The sequence below is a fragment of the Euprymna scolopes genome, chromosome 15 (genome assembly GCF_053919585.1).
Source record: "Euprymna scolopes isolate OS-2025 chromosome 15, ASM5391958v1, whole genome shotgun sequence".
In the NCBI taxonomy this organism is placed as follows: domain Eukaryota; kingdom Metazoa; phylum Mollusca; class Cephalopoda; order Sepiida; family Sepiolidae; genus Euprymna; species Euprymna scolopes.
The window spans coordinates 37959519-37972408 of NC_136496.1; the positions used below are offsets into that span (position 1 = coordinate 37959519).

At 29.4% G+C, this 12890-nt stretch overlaps 1 protein-coding gene across 6 annotated transcripts in view; it reads left to right on the forward strand.

Annotated features, from left to right (window-relative positions):
* The window catches only part of LOC145293786 (sorting nexin-14-like), a 1078299-nt gene that overhangs the window by 438327 nt on the left and 627082 nt on the right, over positions 1-12890 (forward strand). The window lies entirely within an intron of this gene.

The window sequence follows — 12890 nt, forward strand, 5'->3', positions numbered from 1 at the left end:
CACACACGCACACACACACGTTCACTACCGTCACGTTGTTATGGCAACCAAACCCGCTGACTTCTTCTTCTCATTTCACTCGTGGTCTTAAATTAGATTCGAATAAGTTGCCAAAAAACAAATATATAACAAATAAATGTTATCAAAGGCAAATTTTTCGTGTTTTTATTCAATTTAACATGTTTATTCAGCTCGAAAAGCATACAGTGTTTACCGATGTATTGGAAAATTCAAGATGGCGGCCGATTCTCTCTTTAACACGGTAAGTTTGGAAAAAGGTGTAATAAATAAAAAACCGGTTAAAATACTGTTAAAAACTCGCTCAATATATGTTACCGTGACATAGGTTGACATATATTCGGCGGGTTTTTAATAGTATTTTGTATAGTTTTTTATTTATAACACCTTTTCCCAAACTTACGGTGTTAAAGAGGGTGTGAGACGCCATCTTGAATTTTCCAACACATCGGTAAACACTGTATTCTTTTCAAGCTGAATAAACATGTTAAATTGAATAAAAACACGAAAAATATATCCAGTTTTTATCGGTTTTTTACCTTCTCTGCAGAAGTACAAAAAAAAAAACAAAAAAAAAAAAAAAACGGAAGGTACTTTTACAGAATGTTAAACTAACCCTAACCGATGTTTTATGTTTAGTTTAGGAAAAGTCAGAAGAAATAAAAGTCATTATTGCATGAAATATACGTATTTAGTTGAAGTATTGTTTATGTCAATTCTTTCGAAGAAATTTAGCAAGAATACCTGTAAACCAGGAAATCGGTAAAATGTCATCATGGATGAATACTTGTCTATTATAATTTCTACCCTTGACAAAAACTTAGCCATAACAAAAGAGATTTATTGTTCAGATTGTTTTTGAGATTGATTTCTAAAAAGATATTTTATAAATAAAATCGACTTTAAAATTAAAGACTTAAATTACAATAATTGAATTTAAACATTCTTATTTCAATATTTGGCACATAACACCTGCAAAAATGATCACAATGTCAGGATTTCATTTTATTTCTCAGAATCGATGGCAAATACTAATATTTAACATTAGTTTATCATTTAAGCCGATAAAAAGCCCTTTTTTTTCCGAGTCATAAAAGGATTTGGAGTTTCCTAATCAACCTTTCGGGTACAGTTGCACGCTCTCAAAATAACTAAAGTGTTGGCTTTAAAAAAATTGGTTCATTAAAACTAAACAGGTTTAGTTTTAATAAAAAAAAAAAATAAAAAAAAAATCGCTTTGGTAATTAGATATGTCGTATGGTTATCTCTAATCGCTGAATAAAACCGCTAACGAGTTGAATGATTACGACATAAAATTAAACTCGGGTTCCTGAAACGGAAACTTCGTTTGTTTTTGTTTTTTTCTTATCAATATATTTACATTGTTATTTTGTTTTCATTTTCAATCATTCGAACAGTTTTCTTTTTCAAGTAATCCAAGTTACAAAATCCCCACTGTTTACTATGCTAAAATCACAATGACTAATGTATACCTATTAACCCTTATCCTTGAGTGGCCTCTGGGCCTTGATAAGTGGTGACACCCATGTAAAAAAAAAAAAAAATCACTCGAACAGTTTTCTTTTTATAATGTACAGTTTTAAAAGTTTAAAAACTATATAGTTTTTACTTCAGGAAAATTAATGGGTCAGTTTTTACGATGTGCCCTGTTTAAATACTGTTAAAAACTCGCTCAATATATGTTACCGTGACATAGGTTGACATATATTCGGCGGGTTTTTAATAGTATTTTGTATAGTTTTTTATTTATAACACCTTTTCCCAAACTTACGGTGTTAAAGAGGGTGTGAGACGCCATCTTGAATTTTCCAACACATCGGTAAACACTGTATGTTTTTCGAGCTGAATAAATATATTACATTGAATAAAAACACAAAAAAGATATCCAGTTAGGTAGAAAAGTAACTTATCTTGCCTTTGATAACATTTATTTATATATTTGTTTTTGACTATTTTTTCGAATCTATGTGTACAGTAATCTTGCCAGGATGCGGAGGAAAATGAATGAAGGGGGAGGGGAATAAAATAAAAACATTTTGGAAACAGAGTAAGTTTGAAAGAATTCCTTTGCACAGAAAGAAATTAATGAAAAAATAAAATTAAATTTCTTTTCTTTCTTGATTTTTTTTTTTAGTTTTTTATGAAAAAGGAAGTCAAATTTAAGACTATAAAAAACAATTTTTATTAAGAGCGAACCTCAGTCGTCAGGTCTGTAAAAAAAAGACGTGGAATAATAAATGTTTTCTAATACAAATTGTTTTTACTTATGTGTTCATTTGTCTCTTTGAAGTTCGTTTGTTTAATATATCGGTTTGCAATATAATTTTGTCATTCTGTCAGACTCAAATTTTAAATCTATATATCTATAAAAGTTAAAGTGTGTGTGTGTGTGTGTGTGTGTGTGTGTGTGTCTGTGTACATTTCCCTACGAAATAACTCTGTCAATTTTTAGTCTACAGACTCGAAATTTGATATACAGGGTACTGAGATTTGGAAAAATCTATGTGATCGGTTTTTAGCCAGAAATTTGGCGATTAAGGGGTCAAAGTTCAACGATTTGAGCTTTGAGAACTCTACCAAACTTCTCCGACAATTTTGGCTCTACACACTTTAAATTTTAGATATAGCTTCCGTGGACATGAATCTAACTTAATAACTTGATTTGAGCCCAAAACAATAAATTTTCAGGGGTCATAATAGGGGTCAAAGTTTAAAAAATTACCCCCTTTTTTTTGCTCAGCATACACCTCCAAACACCCGGGCAACGCCGGGCACCCATGCTAGTATATGATATATATAGGATATATATATATATATATGATATATATAGGATATATATATATGATATATATAGGATATATATATATGATATATATAGGATATATATATATATATGATATATATAGGATATATATATATATGATATATATAGGATATATATATATGATATATATAGGATATATATATATAGGATATATATATATGATATATAGGATATATATATATATATATGATATATATAGGATATATATATATATGATATATATAGGATATATATATGATATATATAGGATATATATATATATGATATATATAGGATATATATATATATATATATATATATATATATGATTAGTATAGGATATATATATATATATATGATATATAGGATATATATATATATATATATGATACATAGGATATATATATGATATATAGGATATATATATGATATATATGATGTATATTATATATATGATGTATATTATATATATGATATATATTATATATATGATATATATTATATATATGATATATATTATATATATGATATATATTATATTTATGATATATATGATATTTATTATATATATGATATTTATTATATATATATGATATATATTATATATATATGATATATATTATATATGATATATATTATATATATATGATATATATTATATATGATATATATTATATATATATATGATATATATTATATATATTTATGATATATATTATATATATATATGATATATATGATATATGTATGTGATATATATGATATATATATATGTGATATATAGAATATATCAACATCATTAAAAATGTAGGAAATCAGTTCTAATAAATAACAATAACCAATGGATAAAAACTAAAATGAAAAATTCGTTTGATTTGGCGATGTGTGCCAGAGATTCTGCAGAGGCATCAGATCTTGTGGGAGTATTCATTGTATATACCCTCACAAGCATAGTCGATACTATGGATATCTGCCTATATAGAGATGACGGACTAGCTATAATAAAACACTCCAACAAAGTCAAGGGAGAAAACATTAAGAAAATCATACACAAGGAAATAAAAAAAATAGGCCTAAATGCAGACGTATCAGCTAACATAAAACTAACAAACTTCCTGGACGCCACGTTAAACTTAGGTAAAAACACATATGAACTATACTTAAAAGATAACGCTACTCCAATTTACGTAAACCCTAAGTCCAACCACCCACCATCAATTACAAAACACATTCCTAACTCGATCGTAAGTAGACTCAGTAATAACTCAAGCTTTTAAAATGCATTTAACAGGTCAACCAATATCTACGAAACAGCCCTAAAAAATAGTGGATACAAAAATATCGATATCCAATACAAGCAAGAAAACACCAACAACTATAATAAAATTAAAAATAGAAGAAAAAGAACTATAATTTAGTATACGGCCCCATACAATCAAATGTTAAAAACAAAACTTGACAAGAAATTTCTAGATCTTATGTAAAAACACTTTCCCGCAACCAACCCCTTACACAAAATCTTCAATAAAAATACCTTGAAGTTATCTTACAGTTGTTGCGAAAATTTTGAGATGATAATTAAAGCACATAATAACAAAATACTAAATAAAACCAATGTAAACAATAACAAAATAACCAATAAAAAAAGTAGACACCATGACAAAAATAAAACCAACACTGGCACTGTGGTGAGTTCCGTTATGGGAGCGTGGATTAAATTTGAATAAAAGAAAATATGTATCATATACGTTTAGAAAACCAATTTGAAGATGGAGATGTTCTGAAAGATATAAATTTAAAACAAGTAAAATATTTGTTTATTTTAATTTCAAACAAGTAAAATATTGTTTATTTCTGCGTTATGAATTGGCTTTCTAAACGTGTATGATACGTATTTTCTTTTATTCAAATTTAATCAACGCTCCCATAACGGAACTCTCACCACTAATGTAAATCTCCCGTAGCCACGCACCGTTCCAAAGAGACTGGTTCTTTTCCTCCAAATTAACAACATGATAAGAAAGAAAAAGAAGCAGAAAACAAAAACAAAATGAAACAAAGCAAAACAAAATTCTGAAGATGGAGATGCTTCGAAATATATAAATTTCAAACAAGTAAAATATTGTTTATTTCTGCATTGTGAATTGGCTTTCTAAACGTGTTTTCTTTTATTCACATTTAATTCCACACCCTTCAATATTCATACCCTAATCAATTTGAACACTGCCATGTAATGTAACACCCCTATTCTCAATCATTTTCACAGCCCCTTAGTTCTAGGCAAATACAGCACCGTTTTATACCGCCTACTTAGTAATATTTTTGCAAACAACCCATTTATTCTTATTTTATTTATTTCTCTTTCTTCCCTAAACTTGACTTCAATTCTAAAATCTCCCCCACAGAATCTATTTCCTATTCAAAGAAATTTTATATAAGCTATATTGGACACATCTTAGCTATTTCTGCGTGCCCCCACTACCGTCGTCATAGGCGATTGCTGACTTTTTATCTCTGTTTTGTTTTTGCGACAGTTACATGTCATTATCCAGAATCCAACAAACTTTTTTGACATGCTCAATTATCCATTTTCTTCTTCTTCTTCTTCTTCTTCTTCTTCTTCTTCTTCTTCTTCTTCTTCTTCTTCTGTATAATTTTACAAATTTTTAATTTAATTTATTTTTTATTGCCTTCCCCCTCTTTTCTTTACCCCCTTTCTTTTATTCCCTCTCTCTCGGTTTTTAAAATACATATGTAATCACTAGGGCTATGGCAAGAGAATATTCTTATTGCTTGGAGTCTCGAATATATATCTGACACAGTTAGACAGAGTTAATCAATCGAAAACCACATCATTCTAAAAACATACGATATTAACTGATTTTTACTTGAGAGTCGAAAATAATAAAAAGAATATTCTCTTGTCATAGCCCTAGTAATCACTAAAAACCATATCTTCCCTTTTTATTTTACTTTTAACTTGAATTATCTGAGGATATGAACGGATAATTTTCACCCTGTCTATTGAAACAATTTGTAATGAATTAAGTGAATGCACTTGAGGTTGTAATAATTAAAAAAAACATATATATTAGAACCCCGGGATATGGCATTAAAAATTAGTAACAAAATACAGTACAGTATATAATACGCATGTATATGATTAAAGAACATTATAAATAAAAACGTGAGGTGGGGCAAATACCGTAACCAATGGCCGGAAAAACATCGTATTCTACATTGTAACCTGAAAAAAAAAAAAACGTATCCTAGGGCCACCATATATACACAGACACATATAAGCATACACATCAACTTACATATTGTCACATACAACTTTATCCACCGTTTCCTTCTCTAAACAATACACACATCAATGTATTTGCATTGAATGTATATATATATATATATATATATAAAAATAAAAAAAAAGAAACGGGCAAAAGTTACAGCCCGTTGACTTCGAGTGAGTGTTTATATGCCAAATTGATGGTTGAATATGGTTAAAACAGTGTTTATATTTGCAGTAAATAATAATTTCTTTTATTTCATAATTCTGCATCAAACGGATATCATAATACTTAGTTTGTTGCATCTTATCATAACAAAATCATCGACATTTATCATTATAACTCTATAATGAAGGCAAAAAGAAAGGAAAATGTCTCTAACTCATTAAGGCTTGATTTATTTTCATTCATTGAAAAAATATTCTCGCGACGAATTTGATTAAAAAACAACATGATATATATGTATTAGGTACGAGCAAAAATGTCTAACTAAAGATAGGGGGACATAGTTTTGAAAGACGATTTATCATAATTTTTTTGTAGGTTTTCGACTACTTTTTGATTGTATTCGAAAGATTAAAGACCAAAGTTAATTTCCCAAAGGAACAAAATATTTGTACACATGAAAAAAAAAAGCCATGAAAAATATTTTCATGGTGAGCTAAACAATTCGGCTAAATTTTGAAAGGTAAATAAATTCATTGTAAAAATCCTTTGAAAAATAAATATTAATTTTCTGTGTCCATTTCAACAATAATTAATAAAGTCCTAAGGTACTGAATTAAATAAAAATAATCCCCCCCCAAAAAAAAACACCTTGTTTGTACAAAAAATAGTTCAATTAGCCTCCAAAATCGAGGGATTCTGCCCTTCGCAAAATCGCAATAAATGGAAGTTTGGTAAACATCGTTTATACGGAAGCCCTAAATCTGAGACGATCGAAAGGCTGTCTGAAAATGACATCATGTAATTAAAAGGAGGTAGGGGTGCTGGTTTTCTTTTTTCCCCAGACGGGCATTCGTACATTCCTATCCTGAACATTTGTATCATTTTTACGATCTTTTAATTTAATTATTTTCCTTTGTTCTTGTTTTTAAATTAAAGTTTTTTTATTTTTATTTTTTCAAGATTATGTAAAAATTATGTTACACTGAAAGTTTCACATTCATGCAAGCAAGGAAAATATTAGAATCTTACAAATAAAAATTATGTAAAACCTGTAATTTAAAAAAAAAAAAAAAATATTTTTGTGTGAAAATATTAAATAAACAATGCTTAATTCAATAATAACATTGGTAGTTAGAGAAATTAATTTGTCTTTGAGTTATATCGAATTCATTAATATGGACTTTAGGGGTGGGGTTCGTAATGTTTTTGTGAAAATTAAATAATTTTTTTAATTGTTATAATTTACAATGCTTTATTTTCAGAAAAAAATTTTTTTATTACTGAAAACCATACCTTTGGTAAAGGTATTTTTGTTTAACCGAAATAATACATTTCCATTAAGATTTGAATAAAAATAATGGGTTCATTATATTCCGTGATCATTATTTGATAAATACTGAAAATTTCATTAAAATTGGTTAATTTCCTGATTTTAGTGAATTTTTAAGTAAAAGGAATGTTTATACATTTTGAGCATTGGCATTCAGTTTGCAATTACCCAATATATATATATATATATATATATATATATATATATATATATATATATATATATATTCAACTGTTTCTTTATTCTTACCGTTTCGTCATGGTCGTTCTTCCCTTGTTCTGAAACAAATATTAGGTTGGTGCAAAAATAATTTCGTTTTTATATATCTCAAAAAACATTATTTTTGCATCAACCTAATATTTAGTATGGCTGTTGGTGGAAATTTACCACACACCAAACGTCAAAAGAGAATAAAAATATTTCTATTTTAGAAATTAATTTATAGACATTTGCAAAAATAGAATGCCACTTTTATCTATTTTAACTTTCTCATTTTCTTGAATTATCTGGTTCAGTCATATTTCTTAACCCTTTTACCGCCCGATTTTTTTTATGCAATAGTTAAATTTGTTAATCATGAAACCCATGCATGAATAAAGTTAACGTGCAACTGACGCACGAACAAAAACAAACTCCACATTCACTTGTTGAACCATGTGTAGACCTGTACTTGTATTTGTGTTTGAATCCCATGTGAAATCCTCTTCTGGTCATTTTTATTTATTTGAGAGGTTGCTTACTTCAGTTGAGTTTTATTAATATTTCAACAAAATATTAAAAGAACTTTGGCTTTCTGTTGGGTTTGTTTGTTCTCCTATAGAAGTGAACTGTGTCTTCAGAAAGAAACAGCATTTTTTTTAATCGAAAGTATCAATTCAGATTACCATTAATGTTAGTTGCTCTAGAAGCTGCCATTGTCTTTTATTGCTCCTAAATGTCACTTTTCCTTACTTATAATTATTAGTGTTTGGTTCATTTTCTGACACTGATTTTGTCCGAAGTTCAGTAGAGAAATAGGTCATGAAAGATTAGATTGTATTTGCCAACGTCTTTTGACACCTGCCAAATTCGACAAAGCTTACAATTTTGTTAGGATTTTTTCCTCCTTGTTGTGACAGATAAGAGCTATTTCAACTCTGGAATCTGGAATGATTTATCTGAAGATGATGATTATAAAGTTGGTAAGGATGTTAAACTTTGTTATTGTAGCTTAAAGGAAAAAAGAAACACTTTACTTTCCTATAAAAATAGTAAAGGAAAAGGTAGTTCATAAAAAATGTCTATCAATAAAAATTTTCTTATGAAAAACTTGTTAAGACAATGCAAATTAAAGTGTACAGTACATAGGGCCCGAACAAAGCCGGGCTGAACTGCTAGTAAATAAAAACAACCAAAAAGGCCTTTTTAACAACAAAACAATACTCCTGATGACCATGAAAAAGAATAGACAACACAAAATCACTCGGTTACATATTACACAACTTCCCACTAGAATGCAACAGAAATGCTTATCAAATTGAGAAAATTTGAAGAAAACCCAGAAAAATAAAAGCTGTGGCATATTTAATCAATAATTTGCTGCCTATATATATATATATATATATATATATATATATATATATATATATATATATATATATATATATATACATACTTTTTTGAAGAGCTCCATTTTTTTTCTTTTCAATTTCTTTCTAATCTTTCCCATTTTTCTTTTTGGCGTCGAGAGGTTCTAGATCGCCTGAGGAAGTCTCTTTGACTGAAACAGATGACTATTTGTAGCGACCATATGTAACTGTTTACCCTCAAATAATATATATATATATATATATATATATATATATATATATATACACACAAAATTAAAAGAATTTAACGGTTTAAAACCAAACAAGTGCAGAATCTCTTTCAATAATTAATAGAAAAAATAATAAATAATAATAATAAAATTAAATTCGATATTTCGATTCATAACAGAATCTTCATTAGGGAAATACAGTTTTTTTATGTATCATGGCGGTGGTAATGCTTGGCACCCTTTCCTTCAGATGTTGGTGAAGTCGTAGAAGGAGGGACAGGATGGTCTGCTTATGTTATAGATGATCCCGTCCCCATGTGTAGTTTAATGAATTGGATGGTAAGGTATTGAAAAGCAAAAGGTTGCTTAATGATGACGGAAATATACTGAGATATATATATATATATTCGCGCATATTTTATTGAAGAGGATCTTCGTTCTTCTTTTTATGATCTTTCTTTCGAATGTTTCTTGTTTTCGTACAAGTATTTTTGTTGTGGGATCCAAAGTTTTTATAAAGTCCCCTAGTTTACCAAACGTTTTCGGTCTCGATTGACCATCGTCAGGGTTGTTCTTCCTGTGCATCCTACTTATTGATTGATTTGTTCTCTGTCGTTTTACTGTTTTTATTACTAATTTACTATGTGTAGTTTCGCCTAATTTGAATTTTTCCCCTTCCTCTTCACCTTTATTGTGTTAGAATAGGTGGAGAATTCGTCTGCTGTTGTCAAAGTTTATTTTATTAATGGTTGGGTTTTTACTTTTTATTATTAATGCTTCTTCTAGCATTGTTAGTCGTTGGTAATTATTGCAAGTTTTTAATATGTTAGTGTTATTTTTTAAAATCAAATCAATCAATAAGTAGGATGCACAGGAATAACAACATTATATATATATATATCTATATATATATATATATATATATATATATATATATATATATATATATATATATATATATAATGTGTGTGTTCAGTAGAACCCAGGATACGGCATTAAAAATTAGTAACAAAATACAGTACAATATATAATACACATAACATTATAAATAACACCATAGGCAGGGCAAATACCGTAACCAGGAGCTGGAAAAACATTGTATTCCATATCGTAACCTGAAAATAACGTATCCTAGGGCCACCATATCCCGGGGTTCTACTATATATATATATATATATATATATAACATGTATCTTGTGTGATTAAAATATATAGGAAACGAACGTTGATTAACTCACTAGAGTAAGAGACGATCACTATCGTCTATTCTCTGTTCCTTTGAAAACTACGACTTTGAATACCTCTAAAAAGTAACATGATATTATATTTAGAAGTAAAGTGTACTATTTCTTCTGATACTAGACTTCACTTTTTTTTGTCCATAGTCAGTGAAAAAGAAACTTTTATTTTAATTTTTGTTCCAATCTGGAATGCTCTTTACAGAAACACCTTTCTTGCATCTAAGTCTTCACTTGTGAGGAGATAAGTAAATCAGGACTAGACTATGGCTGTTATATTTTTGAGATGAGGATTGATAATTTTTATTTTGTCCACATCCAGAGTGGCTAGTTTTAAGGAGCTGGATCCTCCTCTGCATAAAACCCCAGTCTTGTGTCATACTCTGCCCTCGTATGGAGGCAAGTAATTAAGTAATTATATTGATTTGCATGTTTCCTAATCTTATTTATCTTATTCACATTGTTTGTGCAGAATGATTAGGATGACAATACTCTAGATGAGGGTAAATATCAAAACAATTTTCATTTTATAAAGTTGTAATTTTTTCCCAAAGTTCCGCTCATAGTCGGTCATTTTTGAAGAATTGTATTTTGCAGTTATGGCGAGAAATAGAAAGGTGAAACCATTGAGTCTAAAGAATAAAAGGTGGGAGAACCCAATTGCAACGATGTAACTTGAGGAGAAGGAATGAGACCTGATCTTGTTTGGCCATGAGAAAGAGGTGACCATCAGACCTCATGCCAGGATGTCGTAATTAAAGACCGAGAATAGAATTAAAAAATGAATCCTTCTACATGTTAGATTCGAATTCAGTTTTCTATAGCAGACATATAAAAATATGTATATATATATTATGATCTGTCATTAAATATATATATATGAAAAATGAAAGAATCAATCATGTTAAGAAAGTCTTGAAATACAGATGAAAGTTTGATGATCATTTGAACAATGTTCAGTTTTCCTTTTTTCATTTTCCATTATATTGGATTATTATTTCCATAATTATCACACACACACATCTGTGGAAATAATTATTATAGTTAATATATATATATATATATATATAATGTATATAATGCATACCAGGTTAAAAGTTTGAGGACTGATTTCTTCTGTGGAAAGCAACCATTTAATGAGTCGCCTGACGAGAACCTCAGGTTTTACCGACCATTTGTGCAAAACATTAGCATGTCTAAAACCAAGCTTCTCTCTTTACATCATCAACATTCTGATCCACATCTGGCATCAATTGAAATGAATGGCTCTCATATTCAGGAGGCCTCAAGTTTTGACAAGCTTCTGGGCTTCACAATTACTCCTGATCTTAAATGGAACACGTACATCAAATCTATTGCCAAGGCCGCTGGAAAAATGGTGGGATCTTTCTATCGATCCAGTAGACATCTCACTGCTGATGCAATTCTCTATCTATATAAGAGCCAGGTATGTCCAAGGATGGAATACTGTTGCCACATCTGGGCAGGAGCTGCTAGAAAGGACTTGTCCTGCCTTGATAGAGTTCAAAATAGACTTCGTAGCCTCGTAGGAGATGTCCTTTTCTCTTCCTTGCAACCTCTATTTCACAGAAGAGATGTTGCGAGTTTGTCTCTGCTTTCTCTTATTTTCATGGAAAGTGTATGACTGAACTTCAATCTATGGTCCCCCCCTCGCCAAGCTTTCACAAGAAACACTTGTCTAGCTGAAAACACTATCAATAATTCCCCCCACTGTTTATCTGTGCCTAAACCCAAATGTAGATTCCATGAACAAAGCTTCTTTTTTAGAACTGCACGCCTGTGGAATTGTCTTCCATTTTCCTTCTTTCTGGCTGACTACAATATGATTGTCTTCAAGTCTAATGTAAACAAGTTCTTGATGAGCCGTTCTATATAAGTTAACAAATTTACCGAATTTCCATTACTAATGATTACTATATTGTCCAATTTCTACTGTACACTCTTTCACCCTTATCCTCGAGTGGCCTATTGGCCTTGATAATGTGGTGATGCCTGTGTAAAAAAAAAAAAAATGTCCACTGTTGCGACCATGTAAATTTGTTTATATTAAAATATATATATATATATATATATATATATATATATATATATACACAGCATAATCATGTTGACACACCAGTTCCTGTCAGATCACCGAAGTTAAGTCTGGTCAGTACTAAAATGGGTGATCATTTTGGAATTCCAAGTACTGTATGTGCTCTCC